This window comes from Pogona vitticeps, chromosome 5 (genome assembly GCF_051106095.1).
Source record: "Pogona vitticeps strain Pit_001003342236 chromosome 5, PviZW2.1, whole genome shotgun sequence".
Taxonomy (NCBI): Eukaryota; Metazoa; Chordata; class Lepidosauria; order Squamata; family Agamidae; genus Pogona; species Pogona vitticeps.
The window spans coordinates 81,693,130-81,715,171 of NC_135787.1; positions in this window are offsets into that span (position 1 = coordinate 81,693,130).

A 22,042-nucleotide genomic window follows, 5' to 3' on the forward strand; every position below is an offset into this window, starting at 1 on the left:
TAATTCAGATGCTAGGCTAATTGATCATTGCAATTTGACAAGTTCTATATTTCCATCGTTATCCCCCAACATTTCTAGAAGAACCATATGCCAAAAGCTGTAAACAGTTTTGGAGGTGTAATATACCACCTGGCAAACTAATATTTTGTTCCTACATTTCTACAAAATGAGAAATGATTATCATGCAAACTATGTATTTTCCCCAAATCTGGCAAACATAGAGTGTTATGCTGAGTGTCCAACAGAATATGTATCTTTTAATAGTTCTATTCTGATAATGAAATGCAAATTTTTGCATCATATGCTTCTTATTGTCTGTTAATTACAGTAGTTCCTCATCTCTAGCTAACCCCCACAAGTGAAAATGGTACTCCTGTAATCTTTTCACATAAAACAATACTGTGATTTTTTAAACCAATGAATACTTTGTTTATTCATAATGTTTTTAGCATTAAAGGTCATTAACTGACTGTTTTACTTTAAACCCAGTCAATGCTTGGGGCCCTCTGCCCATTCTACAGGTGACTCATTCAGGCCTACACCAAAAGCAAATCTCTCCTATTTATTTTATTTATTTATTTTTTATTCATTTTATTTTTATCCCACCTATCTAGTCGATTAAGACCACTCTAGGCGGCTTACAACAAAGAATACAATAATATAAATAGAAACAATTATACATTATGGGAAAACTTTCAACAAGATGGGACAAACACTAGGGAGAGGAAAGAAGGGAAGATCAGGAATTGGCTGAGGGGAAGGCCTGCCGAAACATCAATGTTTTTAGTTGATTTTTAAAAATACCCAGTGAGGGAGCCGCGCGAATATCAGGAGGTAGGTTATTCCAGAGGCGAGGAGCCACCGCCGAGAAGGCCCAATTTCTTGTCTTTTCTTTCCAGGCCTCCCTCGGCGTTAGGCTCCTCGGCCTCACCTCCTGGCTCACGCGAGTGATGCGGGTAGATCTTGGTGGGAGTAGGCGTTCCACCAAGTATTGAGGCCCTAAACCGTTTAGGGCTTTATACGTAAGCATCAACACTTTGAAGTCAATGCGGAATCAGATGGGCACTACTGTAGTCTACTGTGTGATAAAGAAAGAAAAGAGACAACTGGGATGTGGGGGAGTGAAGCAGGTGTGGTCTTTTGACTGTGGCACCATTGGCAGATTTTGCCTGAAATCTATGCAACCCTTGACAGAAAAAGGGTTCCCTGTGTCTGTTATGGCTAGTTGAATAGTTCACTGAGTTGGCAGACTCAGCTGTGGATTCCTCACTTAGCCAGACAGTGGTCACCTCAGGCAGGTTGCACAGTTCTGGAGAGTTCTCAGAAGAGAATGGGAAAGCACTTCTGAGGACTCTGAGAAGCATCACCATTAGTTAGAATCAATCTGAAAGCATGATGATGATGATGATGATGATGATGATGATGATGATGATGATGATGATGTCAGTGATTATGTCTGTTATATGAGTGCTATTCTGATCATTTGGGCAGATTTGTTATTCTGTAATTTTGAGAGTTGGGGTTCACAAATTTCCATGAGAGAAAAAAGGAGAGAAGAAATGCTTTCTGAGAAATGTAGAGGCTGGAATCTTTTTGTGATTTCATATTTATTCATAGTGCATGGTGAAGCCGTCAAACATCTCAAGGTTGCCCTACCCTGCCATAGATATTAATATATATTTAAAGCATCAGCAGTAAATATAGCCTGTTTTCATACCTTGACCTAAATGCAATTTTAGTCCCAACTAGATGGGACCTATTTAATCCAAAAGAGTAATTGTGTGCCATTAAATGAATTCTGACTTATAGTGACCCTATTCAGGATTATCTAGCTATAAAATACTTGCAGTTTACCATTTGGTTCTTCTGAGGGATCTCTGGCATTGTGCAGCTTGCCTAAGGCCACACAGACTGACTTTTCTCCCAGGAGTTATATCAGGGAAACAAACTCCCAACCTCTAACTCCATAGGCAGATTTAATTAGCTATCCAGCTATACATTAAACCCTCTTTTAAAAATACAGTAATGCTTATTACATTGTGTAGTTTGGCCTTACAATGCAATGGCTGATGCAGTGGGGGAGGGGGGAGAGAAACTAGACAATTTCATCATAATTCAGAGAAATCTGATTTTTGCTTGGCAAACCCCAACACTGCCATGTGAGATATGATGAAAACACATAACATACAAAATGGTAAGAGGAGCCAATTAATTAAAAAGGTTTGACTAGAACAGTATGACATGGTAAAGTAGCCTATTTCCTTCTCCAGCCACACCCCATTCTTTCAGTACTGTGGTGACTAATGTTTATTGATTCCTCCTTGTGAGATATTGAAAGATGCTTCCACAAGATCCCATGCTGTTTTAAAAGCTCATAGTAAAGTCAGCTCCTGCTGATCTACATTAAAGGGCACTGAATGATATCCACAGATAATAGCACCATTAAGACGTCACCCACTGTGTATATTTGTGAATGGGGATGTTTTCTCATTAATAGAATGGAAGTATTTTTCCCCTTCCTTTCTCTTCCTACATGGCAAGCACCCAAGCAGTTTGACACTATTTACTTAATCAAGGGGGAGTAACCAATATCTGTTTTGGAGTCCAAACTCTCCAGTGGAGAATTTGTTTTAATGAAATCCAAGAGAAGGTATCTGCCTCAAATACAATGTTGTGTTCAAAGTCTGCAACAAGGAGAGCAGAAACACCAGTATTCTTACATCCTGTCATTGACACAAGGTCATAGGAGTGTAGGAAGCTGGCTCAAGGTGACTCAGACAACTGGTTCATTTAGCTGACTGTTGTTAGTTCTGACAGTTAGTGGCTGTCCAAGTTTTCAAGGCGTATCTTTCCCTCACATTCTTAGTGGTAGTCAGGCCCAATCTTCTTGAATATTTTGACATTTGTAGATTTTTACCGATTTCTCTCAATAACAAACTTGTTCTTGAGAAGTTATACTGATAACTGGTGATGTATCACGCCCCTTGTCTAGTTTAAATTATATTCTCATTGGCTAAGATTTAAAAGTTTACTCCCCACTAGAGATGTTTGTGCCAGAGGTTCAGCACTTCAAAGCCTCACCTCCCATGGGCATCTAATTGGTAGCAACACCTAGAGGACATGAGGCAGGGAAGGCAGGCTACTGCCTCCGAGTGGAGTGGGCCCCCACCGGAGTAGGTGGGGCTTTAAAGCATCAAACATCTGCTCAGCTGTTAAACAAACTAGCACAAACTACTGAACCAGTGGTTAATACTCATCTCTACTCCCCACTGATGCAAGAAATACTCTGCTAATGGAATTGGGAGGGGGGTCATTCCCATCCCCACTGCAGCCTCTTGTTCACCCTAAAAACCAATTCCAAATTGAACATCATTGGCACACCATTAACTGTCATTAAAAATAAAAGGAAATCCTTGGATGAAGCATGGTTTGCCATTTTTGGAAAAATGCCCTGCTTGTTTCTATGTCCTTTTCCAGTTTGCCACCAACATTTGGCAACATGATTTGCCCCCGAAGTTTAGCAGCACAGCAGAGAAGAACTGCCCTCAGCATATTGCAAGGGAGCTAAATTAGCCCTGAAATGCACTGAAGGCTCCCACTCCTATTTTACACATTCAGAGGGGAATAGGTGCTGTTGAACCCAAAGGGACTTATTCCATGTAGATTTGTATAGGATTGTAATATGATAACTGCAGTGTCAATGACTTGGCCAAGCATTACAGTTGTTTCTGAAAAACATAAGGGAAAAAGATGGGGCTATTTCTTTTATAACAGTATTCTTTTATTAGAATTTGCTCTTGTTGTATTCCATAGCATGGAGATAAGTCTTCCATCCAGAATTCTAAATGCAAGAATTGTTGAATGCTTGTTTTATTCACTGTTTGTGAAGGTTAATTGTGACATGGGGGTAGTCAAGGTCAGGGCCTATGTGTTTCACAAAGCATTCCTGAAACTTTTTAATGCCATAATTTGAACACTGTTTCTAACATCACTGCACCCACTAAGAGCTGTGGGGAGGGGATATATTTTGACATTGCTACCAATTAGGAATGTAAAAAACAAAACAAAAACACACATACATAAAAGACCTATATTCATTAAATTCTTTGTTCTCATATATTTAGGCTGTCTCAATATACCAAGCCATCTTGATGAGGAATTTTCAGGTCTCATTAGATTCTTGCCTTCAGGCAAGAGGATTTTTTTTGGGTGGGGGGTTGTTTGTTTGTTATAATTTCAAATTATTTTTTCTTGTCAATGTCTGAATAATTTGCATGAACTGTCTTGTATTTTTGTCTTGGAGAAACAGTGTGCACATACAACAAGCACAGAATGGTTACCGGTAGCTTATTATTTTAAAAGATGGAAATAATCCATCCAGTGCTTCTCATCCATAAAACCCACAATATGTAAAGGGATAGCTACCCTTATTTTGTGGAATTTGCAGCTAGTTGTTACTAGCTGGAAGTGAATGGGGCTTGTATGTGTATTTTCTTTTTTAAAAAAAGGTCAAATAACTTTCATTCTTGTTCTCTTCTCTTGTTAACAGCTCCAGAAAATGTCTCACCTTCCTGCAGGGTGAGGAGAATGATTTTGTGGTTCTTTATTTGTGTATGCCTGAAGAACACAGGTGATGATTTCCATTCCTGCATACAAACCTGGTGAAAATTGAACTTTCAACAGAACATAATCTCTGTTGCATTTGGAATGTATTCCTTCTGCTGGTAGATAGGCAAGCTGTCTTCTTTTGCTTTCATATTAAATGCTACACCAATGGACAAGTCTCTCCTGGCATGTATTGTGGCTCTATTAATTTGAGTGCTATGTTAACTTGGTAAAATATGTGATTTATTAATCGTTAGGTGAAAAAGGAGAGGAGATAACAGTCCTTTGATTTTCATAAGGTGTTTGTTTGCCATCACTGCTTACTCTAAAGGTGAAAATTTCTGCTGAACAGAAACAATGACTTCCAAGCAGAAAATGTCATTTCAATTCTGTTTGAATTGCAATTGACATAATGCATTAATGCTGCAAAAAGCAAAGGTACACTTTCAGATTTAAACTGGTAGGTTATATTTCCTTGCATTTTTTGTATCAGTTCTTGAAAGAGGAATAAAGTGTTATGTCTGTACACAGAACAGATCATATAGACCAGCCATTCTCACTGGAGGCCATATAACCTCCTGGGAGGCCTTGGCATATTTGAAGGGAGCCACAGACTGGAAACAATTCTTCATACACCACCTTATAAGGTTTGTTATCCAACTCATACAACCCTGAGTCAGTCTATATTTCTTTCATATTGTGTTTATGGCCATGACCAAAAAAAGGTTGAGAATGGTTGAAAGACAACTGGATTAAATTCAAATGAAGGAGTAGTTAAAATTGACAAATGGAAAAGCATTAATTCAAGATATGCAGTTAACATTGATTATGAAGAAAGCAGTAGTGACTTGAAATGACATGATGAAAGTGGAAAAAGGAAGTCAAAAGCAGGACTGTATTTGAACATTAAGAGAAAAATCATGACTGCAGACGAACTACGCAACATTAATGTTGACAATGAAGAAACTGGAATTGCTAAGGATTTTGTTTACCTTGATCAGTCCAAATGGAAACTTCAGCCAAGAAATCAGAAATGTAAGATTTGAAGGACAGCTCTGGAGGAACTAAAAAATATCTTCAAGTGTAAGGATGTGTCACTGGAGACCAAGACCAAGATCGTCCACACTATTGTTACTATGCATGTATGTCAAATTTGGACAATGAGTAAGCTGATTTAAAAAAAGAATAATTCATTTGAAATATGCTGCTACAGGAGATCTTTACACATATTCTGGATGATAAGAAAGACCAAAAAATGGGTCTTAGATGAAATCAAGCCTGTAACTTTTTCTGAAAGTGAGGCTGTCGTTCTTCATTACAGAACAAGACTCACTAGAAAATACAAGAATGCTAGGAAAAGTTGAAGGCAATAGGAAAACAGAAAGATCAAATATGAGATGCATTAACTCTATGAAGAAAGCCATAGCCTTGAGTTTACAAGAGAAGAACAAGGCTGTTAATATTACATTTTGGAGGTCACTCATTCATAGGGTACCATAAGTAGGAGGTGACTTGATAGCATGTAAGAACAAAAATATGTACATTGTAGTTTAGTCTGATTTTTCAACCACTACATTTTCCTTTTCTGGTAGAAGAGTTCTTAACAAAAAAATCACTCACTCGGAAATCCTCTTACAAAAAAATATTAAAATTTATAGTGGCATGGTTTTGAGGTGATGTGGAAGCATATTTTGGGTGAAAATATGCAGGCTGATCTGAAGAAAGTCAAAGGGTAAAATTCAGAAAAAGTCCTCTTTTGTGTAAATGGAAACTTAATTATACACTCTTAGCAATCCCAGGCATTTTAAATGTTTTCCTTGAGGGAAAATGAGAGGAGTCATTGGGAAATCTTGCTTGTTTCATGAAAACTCTCTAGGTTTTCTTGAAACACCTCATTTATTTTTCTGTGTTCTCAAAATTTGCTTAAATTCTGCTTTATCGAAGAATTCCCTATAAAGCAGAAAGGAAGAATGTGAGTTTTTTCAGGAAGATTCTGCACACTACTTTCATCATGGAATTAAATCCAATGTTAGTCCTACCACATCCATCCTACCTAACTAGAGTAGACCTATTAATAGGATTAATATATTAACATGTCCCATTTATACCAGTGAATCTATTCTAGATAGGATTAACATGGGATTTAGAAGAATATGATTGTCTGAATGAGCTCTGACTTATATGTAAAGCAAGTTACTTTCCCTTGCCAACTCAAGCATTTTCTGAGGACAATTTTCTGGCACTGATTCACCTTAGAAGGTGTTTGCCTTCCCTTTTGGTGATAACTTGTGCAATTTCCAAATAAGTTTAAGTAATAAGGATGACCAAGCATATCCAGATCATTTGCCTGGTGAAGGAGGGCAAACTGCTAGACCAGAAGGAATTTTGCTTTGGGAGGGCATCTCTTCACTGCATCACACCCATAAGACAATGTCTGTCTATTGTCCATTAAGGCCTGCTATTCACTCCATCCCAGAGTATCTCAATAGTTCTGACTAGGAGATGAGGGAATTATCAGAGTGGTGGATGCAAAGGCAACTAAGCATTCCTTCCCACAAAATGGAGCTAAGCTTGCCCTCATTCATTGTGGAGTTGACAGCAATTAAAAAGTGAGACTGAGAGTCTGTCCACACAAACATATAATTTTGATATACGGTTCCCTGATGGTACAGCTTGGCATGGGGGGGGGGAACCCTGTCTGCTTATGTTTCTACTTAAAACGATCCATCTTTCTCCTTCTGGCAGAAGGCTAGGGCATACAGTCTTTGGGGGACAATTCATTCAGATTCAAAATAGTTCTTTGTTTTGCCTTCAGGGATGGATACCAAGAGTTAAAAGGGATTGCACTGAAGGACCTTTTAAGCATCACTGCAACTGCACCAAATTTCACAGTGTGGACAGGCCCTATGTGATAATGGCAGAAAACCCAAAGCAGATCTACTCAAACATGGTTAAAACCAGTTGGAAGGCCCATTTTTGTTGGCACTAGAGGTGAAGATATTATTCTTCTCCACCAATGTTACATGTTCACAGAGTTGTCTGATGAAGATATCAAACTTATTTGCCCTTTAGCCATAAGAAGAGAATCTTAACCATTCAATAAATGGTTATAAATAATAGGCTATAAATCTGTGCTATCCAGACAAAATTGCTCTGACACATTATAATTCCCCTTCTAGAATGCAGTGCTGCCAGGACAATAGACTCACTTAGAATGCCTGGACTCCTAGCAGTGTCACACAAGGCAAAATGTACATAGTTGAGGCAGCAAGGTACGATGCATCCACAGTCTTCAGGAGAAACAGATGTGTCAGCAGAAGAGAATGAATAGTTCAAATGGTGATGGGTATGGAGAAACTTCTGGACGGTATCTTCAGGGCAGCAGTACTAGCTGCAGGTGACACTGGCAGAGGATTGTTCAGAGACAACAGCTGTGACAGTCAAGTCAACTTTTGTCCATACTGAAAAGAAGAAAGCAATGGTAAACCACTGTTGAACTTTTCTTACTTTGAAAACCCTGTGATGAGGCTGTCCAAAATGAAACTAGAGATGGTGCTGGAAGATGACACCTCCAGATCAGAAAGCACTTAGTCAGCTACTGGAGAAGAGCAAAGGACAAGTATAAATAGAAGTGTTGTTAATAAAGCAAATGGATTAAAACTGAAAGACAGTCTAGTAGCTGAAGTGCACAGAGATTAAAGAAAAGTCCAATGCTGCAGAACATGTACAATTGGAACGTGAAATGTGAGATGCATGAATGGAAGCAAACTTAAAACTGTAAAGCAAGAAATGGAACATTTAAACATTGCCATATTTAGTCTAAGTAAACTAATATGGACTGGGACGTTTTCAGTCAGACATCTACAAAGTGTTTTACTTTGAAAATGCAGGAAAAATGGAGTGGCTTTAATACTCAAACAAGATGTAGTACAAGTAGTTAGGGACTATATGCAAGGTTTGACTGAATAATATCCATCAGACATCTGGGAAAATCTACCAGCATAATCATCATTCAAGTCTATGTTCCAGTTACAAATGCTGGAGAAGATGAAGTGGAAAGCTTTTAGGCAAGCATTTAGAAGGAAACTGATCACACAACAAACATGACATGCTTATAGTCAACTAGAACACAAAAGTAGGGAACAAAGCAGAAACAAAAGTCATTGAAAAATTTGGTTTAGGAGTCAGTAATGAAACAATAGAGTGACTCATAGAGATCTGTGAACAATCTGTTTATTGCAAATATATGATTCAAACAACCAAACAGATAAATGTACAAATAGACATAATTAGATGGCCAATACAGAAATCAAAGAGACAGTGTAAATGGAAGCAGGAAATAAAGACATTGGAATCTCTCTGACATGAGAAGACCAGGAGCAGATTGTGGTACTGGACTGTTAATAAAAGAGCCTCATGGTTAAATGGCAGTATTTCAGTCAAGAATCTGCTCACAACCAGAGTTCAACCCCAACGAGCTCATGTTGTCTCAAAGTTGACTCAGCCTTCCATCCTCCTGAGGTCAGTAAATTAGTACTCAGCTTGCTGAGGGGAGTAATGTAGACCCTGCATAATTAAATTGTAAACCTCCTAGAGAGTGCATTAAGTGCTATGGGGGAGTATATAAACTGCACATGTTGCTTTAAAAAAAAATCAAAACAAACAAACATTAAAGACAAAGAACACCAAAAGAATCCTAGTGTCAAAATATAATTTAAACAATATTTCTGATTAATCTAAAGTCCATGTGAACAACAGATTTGTATTACTAAACTCAGTTGACCATGAACCAGAATAACTGTAGATTGGAACCAGAGATAATATTAGAAAAGAAAGCAGAAAGACTTTTTGTAATAAAAAGTAAATAAAAATCTAGATGGATGACAGAAGAAACACTTAAAATTGTTAAGGACAGGCAAGAAGCAAATGAAATGTAACAGAAGTAGGATCAGAATCTTGAATGCAGCTTTTCATTGCTGTCATGTACACACAAAGACAACTACTACAACAACCAGTGTGAAGAAATAGAAGAAAACAACAATAGAGGGGGGAAAGACCAATAGATTTGTACTGGAAGATCCAACAAAGAATCTTGGAGGAGTGAATGCAAAGGTGGTGCCAGGGGAACCTCTGTAGGATACCTTGGATGATGTGTGATTCCTTAGGGATCTACCCTGATCCCATGCTCTTCAACAGTTATATAACATTGCTGGAGAAATAGACTAGAATTTGGTGGTTTCTGCCACCAATACGCATATGGCATTCAATTCTATCTCTCCTTTCCACTTAAATCTACAGAAGTTGTGTGTAATGTCAGTAATGGATTAGATAAGCACAAATGTATTTACTGTATTCTCAAAGGCTTTCATGGCTGGGATCTGATGGTTGTTGTAGGTTTTTCAGCCAAACAGCCCAAAGAACATACAACAATTATCAAATATATTTACACTTAATCCAGACAAGACACAGAGTTCCTGTTTCATCAAAAGACAAATAAGGAAATAGAGATTTTGTATGTGCTGGCATTACATTCCCCTGAAAACTCAGGTTTGCAGCCTGGGTTTACCAAATTTAGTCCTAAGTCTTGATGTCTAGGTTTCACTGGTGGCTGGGAATACATTTGATCAAGTTAAAATTAGTGTACCAACTGCAGCCATTCCTGGAAATGTCTGATAAAGCATGTCTTAGCTACTTTTGATTTGGAATGCTGTAGTATGTGCTACATGGGGCTGCCTGTCGAAACTGTTCAAAAATTCCAGCAAGTCCAAAATGCTGCAGCCAGGTTATTGACCCATGCAAATTATGAGAAAACAAATACATTTTTATTGCAATTGGCAACTTGCTGGCTATTGGTATTTTTCAAAGTGCTGGTTTTGATCTGTAAAGTCCTGCACAACCTGGATCCAGTGCATCAGAAGGGGTATGTCTTCACCAGATCCTGGGATGTTTGGAAGAAACTTCTCACCTGGTTCAGTCTTCATCACAGAGACATATGGCAACTTTGATGGCTCCTCTCAGGTCATAGAGTTCTTTCCTGTGGGAAGCTAGAAAACCCTTTCCTTTAGCCAACAGCCAAATACCTTTTAGTTAAAAAGACCTTTGGACACTAACCAGCTATTAAGGAAAGGTCTTTTTATTGGGGGTTTTGCACTTCGCCTACATTGCTTTATTTTTAAATGTGTTTTAAGTTGTTTTAATTCAGGGTTTATTTCAATATGCCAGTTTATTTCATTGTGTTTTATAACTCAGTGAGTTCAGTACCTGGATGTAGAGCCAAGGGCCAGGAGTTCAGTTCTCCACGGTCTCTCTCTTAGTTCTACCTGTTTAATTCATGTTGTAAGCTACCTTAAGTCTGCTTGGGAAGTCGTCATCGTTTAGTCGTTTAGTCGTGTCCGACTCTTCGTGACCCCATGGACCAGAGCATGCCAGGCTCTCCTATCTTCTACTGCCTCCCGGAGTTGTGTCAAATTCATGTTGGTTGCTTCGCAGACACTGTCCAGCCATCTCATCCTTGGTCGTCCCCTTCTCCTCTTGCCATCATGCTTTCCCAACATCAGGGTCTTTTCCAGGGAGTCTTTTCTTCTCATTAGATGGCCAAAGTACTGGAGCCTCAGCTTCAGGATCTGTCCTTCCAGTGAGCACTCAGGGTTGATTTCCTTTAGAATTGATAGGTTTGTTCTCCTTGCAGTCCAGGAGATTCTCAAGAGTCTCCTCCAGCACCACAATTCAAAGGCATCAATTCTTCTGCGGTCTGCTTTCTTTATGGTCCAGCTCTCACTTCCGTACATCACGACAGGAAAAACCATAGCTTTGACTATTCGGACTTTTGTTGGCAAGGTAATGTCTCTGCTTTTTAAGATGCTGTCAAGATTTGTCATCGCTTTCCTCCCAAGAAGCAGGCGTCTTTTAATTTCGTGGCTGCTGTCTCCATCTGCAGTGATCATGGAGCCCAGGAAAATAAAATCTGTCACTGCCTCCATATCTTCCCCTTCTATTTCCCAGGAGGTGATGGGACCAGTGGCCATGATCTTAGTTTCTTTGATGTTGAGTTTCAGACCGTTTTTTGCACTCTCCTCTTTCACCCTCATTATGAGGTTCTTTAATTCCTCCTCACTTTCTGCCATCAGAGTGGTGTCATCTGCATATCGGAGGTTGTTGATATTTCTTCCGGCAATCTTAATTCTGGCTTGGGATTCCTCCAGTCCAGCCTTTTGCATGATGTATTCTGCATATAAGTTGAATAAGCTGGGGGACAATACACAGCCTTGTCGTACTCCTTTCCCAATTTGGAACCAATCAGTTGTTCCATATCCAGTTCTAACTGTTGCTTCCTGTCCCACATATAGGTTTCCCAGGCAATAGATAAGGTGGCCAGGCACTCCCATTTCTTTAAGAACTTGCCATAGTTTGTTGTTGTCCACACAGTCAAAGGCTTTTGCATAGTCAATGAAGCAGAAGTAGATATTTTTCTGGAACTCTCTGGCTTTCTCCATAATCCAGCGCAAGTAAGCAATTTGGTCTCGAGTGCCTCTGCCTCTTCGGAATCCACCTTGTACTTCTGGGAGTCCTCGGTCCACATACTGATGAAGCCTACCTTGGAGGATTTTGAGCATAACCTTGTTAGCGTGTGAAATGAGTGCAATTGTGCGGTAGTTGGAGCATTCTTTGGCACTGCCTTTCTTTGGGATTGGGATGTAGACTGATCTTTTCCAGTCCTCTGGCCACTGTTGGGTTTTCCAAACTTGCTGGCATATTGAATGTAGCACCTTAACAGCATCATCTTTCAAGATTTTAAATAGTTCAACTGGAATGCCATCACCTCCACTGGCCTTGTTGTTAGCCAGGCTTTCTAAGGCCCACTTGACTTCATTCTCCAGGATGTCTGGCTCAAGGTCAGCAACTACATTGTGTGGGTTGTCCGGGATATCCACATCTTTCTGATATAATTTCTCTGTGTATTCTTGCCACCTCTTCTTGATGTCTTCTGCTTCTGTTAGGTCCCTCCCATTTTTGTCCTTTATCATGTCCATCTTTGCGCGAAATATTCCTCTAATATCTCCAATTTTCCTGAACAGATCTCTGGTTTTTCCTTTTCTGTTATTTTCCTCTATTTCTTTGCATTGCTCATTTAAGAAGGCCCTCTTGTCTCTCCTTGCTATTCTTTGGAAGTCTGCATTCAACTTTCTGCAATTTTCCCTATCTCCCTTGCATTTTGTTTCCCTTCTCCTCTCTGCTATTTCTAAGGCCTTGTTGGACAGCCATTTTGCTTTCTTGCATTTCCTTTTCTTTGGGATGGTTTTTGTTGCTGCCTCCTGGACAATGTTACGAGCCTCTATCCAAAGTTCTTCAGGCACTCTGTCCACCAAATCTAGTTCCTTAAATCTGTTCTTTACTTCCACTGTGTACTCATAGGGGATTTGGTTTAGATTATACCTGAGTGGCCCAGTGGTTTTTCCTACTCTCTTCAGTCTAAGCTTGAATTTTGCTATGAGAAGCTGATGATCAGAACCGCAGTCAGCTCCAGGTCTTGTTTTTGCTGACTGTATAGAGCTTCTCCATCTTTGGCTGCAGAGAATATAATCAATCTGATTTCGATATTGCCCATCTGGTGATTTCCATGTATAGAGTCACCTCTTGTGTTGTTGGAAACGAGTGTTTGTGATGAACAGCTTATTCTCTTGACAAAACTCTATTAGCCTTTGTCCTGCTTCGTTCTGAACTCCAAGGCCAAACTTCCCTGTTGTTCCTTTTATCTCTTGGCTCCCTACTTTAGCATTCCAGTCCCCTAGAATGAGAAGAACATCTTTCTTTGGTGTCAGTTCTAGAAGGTGTTGTAAATCTTCATAAAACTGTTCAATTTCAGTCTCCTCAGCAGTGGTGGTTGGTGCATAAACTTGGATTATTGTGATGTTGAAAGGTCTGCCTTGGATTCGTATTGACATCATTCTATCATTTTTGAGATTGTATCCCATTACAGCTTTTCCCACTCTTTTGTTGACTATGAGGGCCACTCCATTCCTTCTATGGGATTCTTGCCCACAATAGTAGATATGATAATCATCTGAGCTGAATTCGCCCATTCCTGTCCATTTTAGTTCACTGATGCCCAGGATGTCGATGTTTATTCTTGCCATCTCCTGTTTGACCACCTCCAGCTTCCCAAGGTTCATAGATCTTACATTCCAGGTTCCTATGCAGCATTGGATTTTCCTTTCACTTCCAGGCACGTCCACAGCTGAGCGTCCTTTCGGCTTTGGCCCAACCACTTCATTAGCTCTGGAGCTACTTGTACTTGTCCTCCACTCTTCCTCAGTAGCATGTTGGACGCCTTCCAACCTGAGAGTCCCATCTTCCAGCGTCATATCTTTTAGCCTTTTGTTTCTGATCATGGGGCCTTCTTGGCAAAGATACTGGAGTGGCATTGCCAGTTCCTACTCCAGGTGGATTGCGTTTAGTCGGAACTCTCCACTATGTCCTGTCCGTCTTGGGTGTCCCTGCACAGCATAGCCCATAGCTTTTCTGAGTTACTCAAGCCCCTTCGCCACGACAAGGCAGCAATCCATGAAGGGGCTGCTTGGGAAGACAGATGGGATATTGAATTAATGAATTAATGAATGTCCATCTTACTATTAGACAGAATGAGACAACTGATTCAGACAGCAAATGTGGGGCAGGAAGGTGGTAGCAGTCTTCTAGATACTTTTTTAGAGTCCCCAAACCATTTTCTTTGGTTGGAGGACAGACCTCCATGTGACATTAAACTTGTAATAATTTCATAAACTGGCCTACTTGCCTTCAGGTGTGGTGGAAGTTGCTGACCAGAAGTTAAAATTAGCTGTCCTCCCAGCTTCTCTGTGTGGAATATACAGTAAGAGAGGTGCCATTTTATTCCTCAACATCAAGCAGGAGGAAAAAAAATGGGCAAAACATGGTAATAAATCATGAAGCCTAGCTGGTAAGCAGTCTAAGAATTTATGATTGCTTCCTATTTACTAACTAGCCTACCAAGAAGTTGTTCTAATTTACTCAGGAACCTTAAAAATTAAATTTGGGGGGGGGGAACTCATTTCACTAACTGGAAGTTGAGAAAATCTTTCGTTATAAAAGTCACCACATGTCTGTCTTTTCAAACAACGGCTTCTTTGAAATGAAATCAGTGCCAGGTGATATTAAACAAGCATTACACTCTCCACACCTTTTTGATTGTGTTCTGAAAGTTCCAAGTTACAGAGTATCTGCTATCTGTCATCTGCCTGCTGGGAAGCAACCTCAAAAAGAAAGGTTGTTCAAAGAGTTGCTTTTCTAGGACACCTCTTAATAGCACAACCTAGCTTAGTATGCCAAGTGCACCTGTGGTGCAAACCCACTCAATGTCAGACATTAGTGTTCTAATTGCCCTTAAGTGCAGCCACCCTTTTAATGCTTTGACACTGGAGTTTTATCTGTCATCACCCACCACTATTCAGAGGTTTCATATGGATGGAAATGCAGTATGAATTGGGACTTGCAGTACTGGGATTTCATCTACCATTCTATTTTCATGACACTCCTGGGAAGATTTTTTTTTTTTTTAGATTTCAGCTTTTGAGCATTTCTAGAACTGGAGGCTTTCTTGTTTCCACCACATTGTATGACTATCCTAGTTCCATAAATGTTTTTTTCCCACGGAACAATTCAAGTCAGTTCGAGAAACATGAGTCCCCATTACATCCCAAGTGCCTTTCATATTGCCACAATAAAGAACCAGTATTTATGTACTGATGTACTTTATTTTATATGGAATATCGTATTACACATTAGATAGCAACCAAATCAAGTAGATAAGTCTTTATTTTTATTTATTTTCTTCAATGTGACAGATGGGTGAAAAATGCTTTCTGAGCCATGGCTAAGTCTGGAATACAGGAAATCCACCACTTTTACTCTACCCTACTTCTATATTTTTTTAAAAAAAGAATCTCATTTTCCCCTATCAAATATATTAAGAAAGGTGCTTATTTTGATAGGTTCTTATCAAAAACAAACTGAATGAAATTCTCTCACACACACATACGTTATCCAAATTCAATAGGTATAACTGTTCCAAACATAGAACTATGTTCTACTGAATTGTCACGTAGGAATTGCATTTGAAGACGCTTCTCAGAGGAGAAAAAGGTGGCAACAAAAATTCATCACCAAAACCATGACTGAACATATACAAATTGAAAGCTGGACTTTTAAGAGATAAGCATTCAGAACCCTTAATCTGGATAAGCAAATCTGTCAGTTTCTCTTTCTACCACATTCATCTGAAAAATATTACATTATTTCTATTACATTTATAGTTCTTGTTTTTAATATATATATATATATAAAATAAGCAACAAAATAAAAAGTGGCATCTATGCCTTATTTGACTTAATGTTCCAGGAAATCCTGGTCAGTATGTGGACAGGTTAAGACATTTTTCTCCCTAGTTTGAGCTAGCAGCAAGCGTGGCTTCAGGGGAATAGAAGGGGACACACTAACATTCTGATAATCAGCATTATTTAATTTTGGCATTATGTAATTTTGATATTTGACTTATATATTATATCTGTAAGCAAAGGCGATGCAAAATGTTGTGGCACTTGGACACAAATCTGACATCAGGAAGGGCAACACAGAGAAACTGGTTTCAGAGTACTTCTACCTTCTAAGACACTATGTTATGGATCTCAAAAGTGGACAGAGTTTAAAAAATGCAAAGGAGACTTCAAAGTGAGAAACGGAAATTCACAGTGATATAAATCTGTTAGTCTTTAAAATATCACAATATTTTATACATTTCTCTCTCTCTCTCTTTGCCTCCTTCTTTCCTCTATTTAATTTTGCCCTCATGCTGAGACAGTGTAACACAGCTACTTTGAAAATAATATAAGGCTGGTAGATATGGTAGGAAATGGGTGGCTGTGGTCTGAAATAGCCATAAAGGAGAGAGAGAGCTGAGTTTTTTCTTATCATTCACCCAATCTATTTTCTCCCATTGCTTCTACAATATGCCATGAGAATTCTATGCCAAAGTGATCAAGGAAGTGGTGGCTCTGTGTAAAGCCAGTGATGGTGGGACATGTATGCCCTCCACTTCCGAAGGTGAGTTGCAAGACAGATAGAATTCCCCACGGACAAGTTAGAGCCTTCTATCCTTACTTAACAATTATATTATGGGATTTGTGGCCTGTCTAATAAAAGGTTTAAAGACTGAAAAGGGCAATAGGTAAAGGTAAAGGTTCCCCTTGACATTTAGCCCAGTCGTGTCTGACTCTAGGGCGCAGTGCTCATCCCTGTCTCCAAGCCGTAGAGCCAGCGTTTGCCCATAGACCATTTCTGTAGTCACGTGGCCAGTGCGACTAGACATGGAACGCTGTTTCCTTCCCATCATGGTGGTACCTATTTAGCTACTCACATTTTACATGCTTTCGAACTGCTAGGTTGGCAGGAGCTGGGACAAGCGACGGGAGCTCACTCCGTTGCGTAGATTCGATCTTACAACGGCTGGTCTTCTAACCTTGCAGCACAGAGGCTTCTGTGGTTTAACCAGCAGTGCCACCACATCCCTGAAGAAAAGGGCAATAGGAAGCTGAAAAAAGAGCACTTCTGAAGGAGGCAACAATAAATATGCCAGTAGGGGTCAACAGTGAAGGGGTATTCTAAATTCCACTGATTATTTGATAATTAACATTTGATTAATTAATTAATATCATTAATTTAACATGCTGAACAGTTTTCACTTTAAACAATAACAATTTTTCCTTCCAATTTCTTCCATTTACACTAAAAAAAAACATTTTCAGGCTTAGTGTTTCAAGCTTTGCATGTTACAAGTAAATTCTTTCCCTGTAACCTGTTCCTTTTTTGAGAAAAGGATAGCCTAATGGCATTACTTTTATGAAGTAACATATCAGCCTGTAATGACTAACAGTTATTTGTTACTTTTTGAATGTTGCTTGGAGAGGGGCATTTGAACAATTTTTTAAAAAAGTACCTTTTTGTACTTGATTATAACAATAAAATAACAAATAACAAGTAGCTGACGTGCTACTAACAAAATAACATGTTGCCTTGAAGAAGAAAAAGGACTGAAATCCAGTAGCATAACTTGCACACATAAGATTGATTACTCTTCCAGTGGGTACAGCTTTCAAAAGTTAAAGATCTCCTCTTCCTGTGGCCTCCAATGGCTTCCCCACAATGAAAGGGATCCCAAGTAGGGAGTGGGGTTTGAAAATTTTTAACTTCTGAAAAACTGCTGTGGTTGATGATGTCATCAACTCTCTAAAGAATTTTTATTCATCTTATAATTTTCTCCAATAATGCCTATACTATGGCATTTAAAAAGTTTATGTCAAAGCAATCAAAGAGTTATTGGCTTTGTGGGAAGCCAGTGTTGATGGTAGGTTGGTGTGGCCTTTTCATCCATTTATCAGTGTTAAGCAGCTTTTCACACCTTTTTTTGCATAGTGACAGATCTGGCAGGCCTAGGTGGGTAACCCCTGCTAGCATACAGAGAACACACCCAGCCTAAGCAGAAGTCTAACTGGTATCAATAGACTCTCTACCAGAGACACTGATATGAACAAACTGCATGGCAAACCCAGCTGGAAACTCTGTCCACCTTTTTACAAGGACATGCCATCAGAAAATTAAACAATATAATCCATAAACCCCTCTTGTGATATAAAACATATTTTGTCAGCAATGGCTTTCTCCATTTTAAATTAGGTAAACAGGCCCAACTCTGTGTAAGAATGTAAATGAGCACAAAATGGGCATCTGAAATAGATAATATCCAGAAATGAGGTGGCAAACACTTCACTCTTCTTGAAATTCTTTCTCTGACTTCTGAGTAGCAGTCCCTAAAAAAAAAGAGAAAAAAAAAACTTCAAGGATAGATTCCAAAAAGAATTCACTAAGCAAGAATGAATCAAAAAGTTCAGTGCACTCTCTCAAGGCCTTGACAAAGACAGTGGTTTCCTGTGTCTTTATTTATTTATTTACTGCTTTTCTCCCCATGTGGAGCTAAGGGAGTTCAGAACCATTAGAACTATACAAATTTTAAAATGCCACAAAAATTATATTAAAATCAATTAAACATTTATCAATACTGAAAGCATAATTTAAAATTATTTTAGATTAGAGAGGGAAACGTTTCATGTTCTCATCTTGAAGCTGGATGGCTGACATTGATAGAGTGGTGGGCCTAAGCATCATGTTCATATATTCCCTGGAGCATGCGCAGTTAAAGATATCCTTACCACAAGCTACTCTTCTGTCTTACAAGTAGCCAATTGGCAGCTGATATGATTCGCACAAAAGAGGCAGAAAGGAACATGTCTCTTTCAGCAGAGTAAAGATGCTCTTAGAAAATATGTATATATTAATGCTAATATGGGGGACCCAACTCACCTGGCCCTGGTTTTGGCCAGAGCAGTGGATTGGTCCATTGCTGGGAATGAGTGGCTGGTTCCTGGCCGCATGGTGGCTTCCTCATGTTCCTCACTCATGAAAGGGATGCTTGGAGGCTGGCTGCTGGGATGGTGCTGCAAGCCTGGCTGGAGCTGAAGGACTGCGGGCAAGTAGACCTGATGTGAGCAGGCTTCAAACAGTTATACCACTAAAGCTTAAAACAGAAGTGCAGAAGCACCCTAATCATTTGGCAACTTGCTGAATTTTCCCTCCCCCTCGCTCTGTTGGTGGTGAGTTCTGTACTTGCAGATGTTACTTTACTCAGGTGGTGGGTCAAACTGATTGTGTAGCGGTTGTTATAGGTTGTGCTGATCTTTTCCCTCTGTTACAAGATTGTTGACAATTTGGAGTGTTGGGAGTGGATACAGGAGATGTCAGGATGGCAGTCAGGAGCTTGTTGCCCCTGGCTTATAGTGGGATCCCCTTAAGGGGGGCTGGTGGCAGGGCTTGGCCTGACCTACCTCAGGGCTCAGTGACCTGTCCCTGTTCTCAGTGGCAGGGAACCATAGAGTGGGATGTATCTGTCTGGTCACCAAGAGACTGTCACCCCTGGTGGAAACTTCAGCAAACTACAAAAGGGTGGTGGTGGTGGCATTGGGGGGGGGAGCACAGGTACATTGGATCCATTCCCAATGCTGGGTCAGGGAACTGCTGCAGTAAGCAGTGTTGTTGTGGCCTTTTCTCTTCCAAAGAACTGTATTTGTGTTTGTGATGCAGTTTTGCCTGGAAGGCCCAGGCTTGGTCACATACTTTCTTAAGCTTGCTTAAAAAAAAAAATCTCATGTTTTTCATTGGTGTTATCTTCTGTTGTAACTTCCTGGTCAGAATTTTACTGCCAATTGATGTTTGTTTAAGGGGAAACATATGAGTCACAATAGTAAATTGCCACTCATTAACAAGCTGATTTTCTGATTCAGTACACACAATGCTTCATTACAACAACTACAACTACAACTACAACTACAACTACAACTACAACTACTACTACTACTACTACTACTACTACTACTACTACTACTACTACTACTATGCTGTTAAGTCAATTCTGACTTATGAAGACCTGTTTCAGGGTTTTCTAAGAAGAGAGCACTCAAACGTGGTGTTCCATTTTCTTCTTCTGGGAGTACCTAGAATTTTGCAGCTTGCCCAGTGCTGCAGCCACTGGAGAGCCTGATGGGCTTTAGGCAGCGTGGCTGGCTCTTTGCCCTACTCCCTGAATAGCGCGAGACTGGATAGTCTCATGTGAGCTCCAAGGAGGAGGGGGGAACACCAAGTTATTTAAGGGGCATTCCCCCCTTGAACTGCCCTCTTTTTTTTTCAGGCACCGAGACAGACAGAATCTTAGAGCCATGGTGCTTGTGATTTTATGACTGCGTCACTGAATTTCAACTGTACCTAAAGGGAGGGAGGGTAGCATCGGCTCCCTCCCAGGGTTCTGTTGAACTATTATTTGCTGTTTTATTGTATATAGTTGATTATAATTGGTTGAGTGATCGCAAAGGGGGAAAGCGGTGGCAGTTCACACCAGCCACACTGTGGCGTGAAAGAAAAATAATATAATTTTATATAAAATATTATATAAAATAACTAAATGCAATAACAACTGCTAAAATATAACAAGAAAGAGTAAAGGGAAGAAAGGAGGGGAAACGGGAAGAATAAATAAAGGGGAACTTTGGTGGTATTCATTGAAGGAAGCAAGCTTCTATTGTTTGGAGCAGGGCTTGGTTTTATTTACACCATTTTTGTCAGGCCTCCCTTTCCTTCCCCCCCTTTGGAAGCAATTTGGGCAGTAACGGTTCCTGTTTCACGGCCTCCGACCACACTCACCTGGTTGCTTCCCCCTTCAAATTTTAACAGCCAAGAGGCATTGGTAATTAGAGGACCAGAGGGGTGACTAGCCGACCATGGTAAGGGTATAATTTAAATGAAAGGAAATATAAATAAAATAAAATTAATTAATTAATTAATTAATTACATAAATAAAATAAAAACATTAAATTAAATTAATTATTTATACAAAATAACAATTAATAACAACAACAACAATCATCATCATCATCCTCATAAAGATATACAAATACAAAAAAGGATAAATAAAATAATTACAATAAGGAAAATAATCTGTAATAATTTTAAATGTTAATAAGGCAAAGGGGATTGCAAGGGATCTTTCCTGGGAAGTAAGTGTTATTCCACATCTAGGCAGTGTCGCACTTTGCACCTGGGTCTCAAGTGGTGCTAATAGATAATTGATAGGGCCAGCAACCATTCTACTGTGGATATTGTCCCCACCTAATTAATAGGAAACTTTGCTTCACAATGGCATCGAGGAAGGGGCAGGGCAACAAGAAGGGGAAACAGCTGGCCAAGAAAAGTGTCTCCACCTGGTGTCTCCACCTCAATCCTCTTCAAATGAGGAATCCTGGCCTGTATGGTACGAAATACAAGAAAAAATCTCAGCATTAAAGGCCAAGTGAGTGGTGAGGCAGCCAAGTGAGTCTTGACCACGTAGATCCACCAGGGACACCAAGAGTCATTGTAGGGCCAATTGAAGTCAATGGCACAAGATCTAATGGGTAGGTTTGCTGTCATTGAGTCCAAACAGCTTTCTGAGGTGATTGCCAGGTGAGATGCAGATGGGGCCTCATTGACTCCAAGGGCACGGAGCACAGAAAAGGGGAGACAGGCATCAACTCCAGTAGTGTCTGAACCAGTGACCACGTGCCTCGAAGTGCAAGATGAGGTAGAGGAAGTCAGCTCTGACAAACCTTGGAGGAACCTAGCATGGCCACAACTTCTTCAGGTGAGTCAGCCACTGCACCAGGCACCTACACTCCTGTCTCCACATGGCTGTGGGTCAGCAGAGGTCAATGCAACCACACACTATACATACCTTACAGCACACAGAGTGCAGGGCTAACCAACACTGCTTGGCCATGCGCTAGTC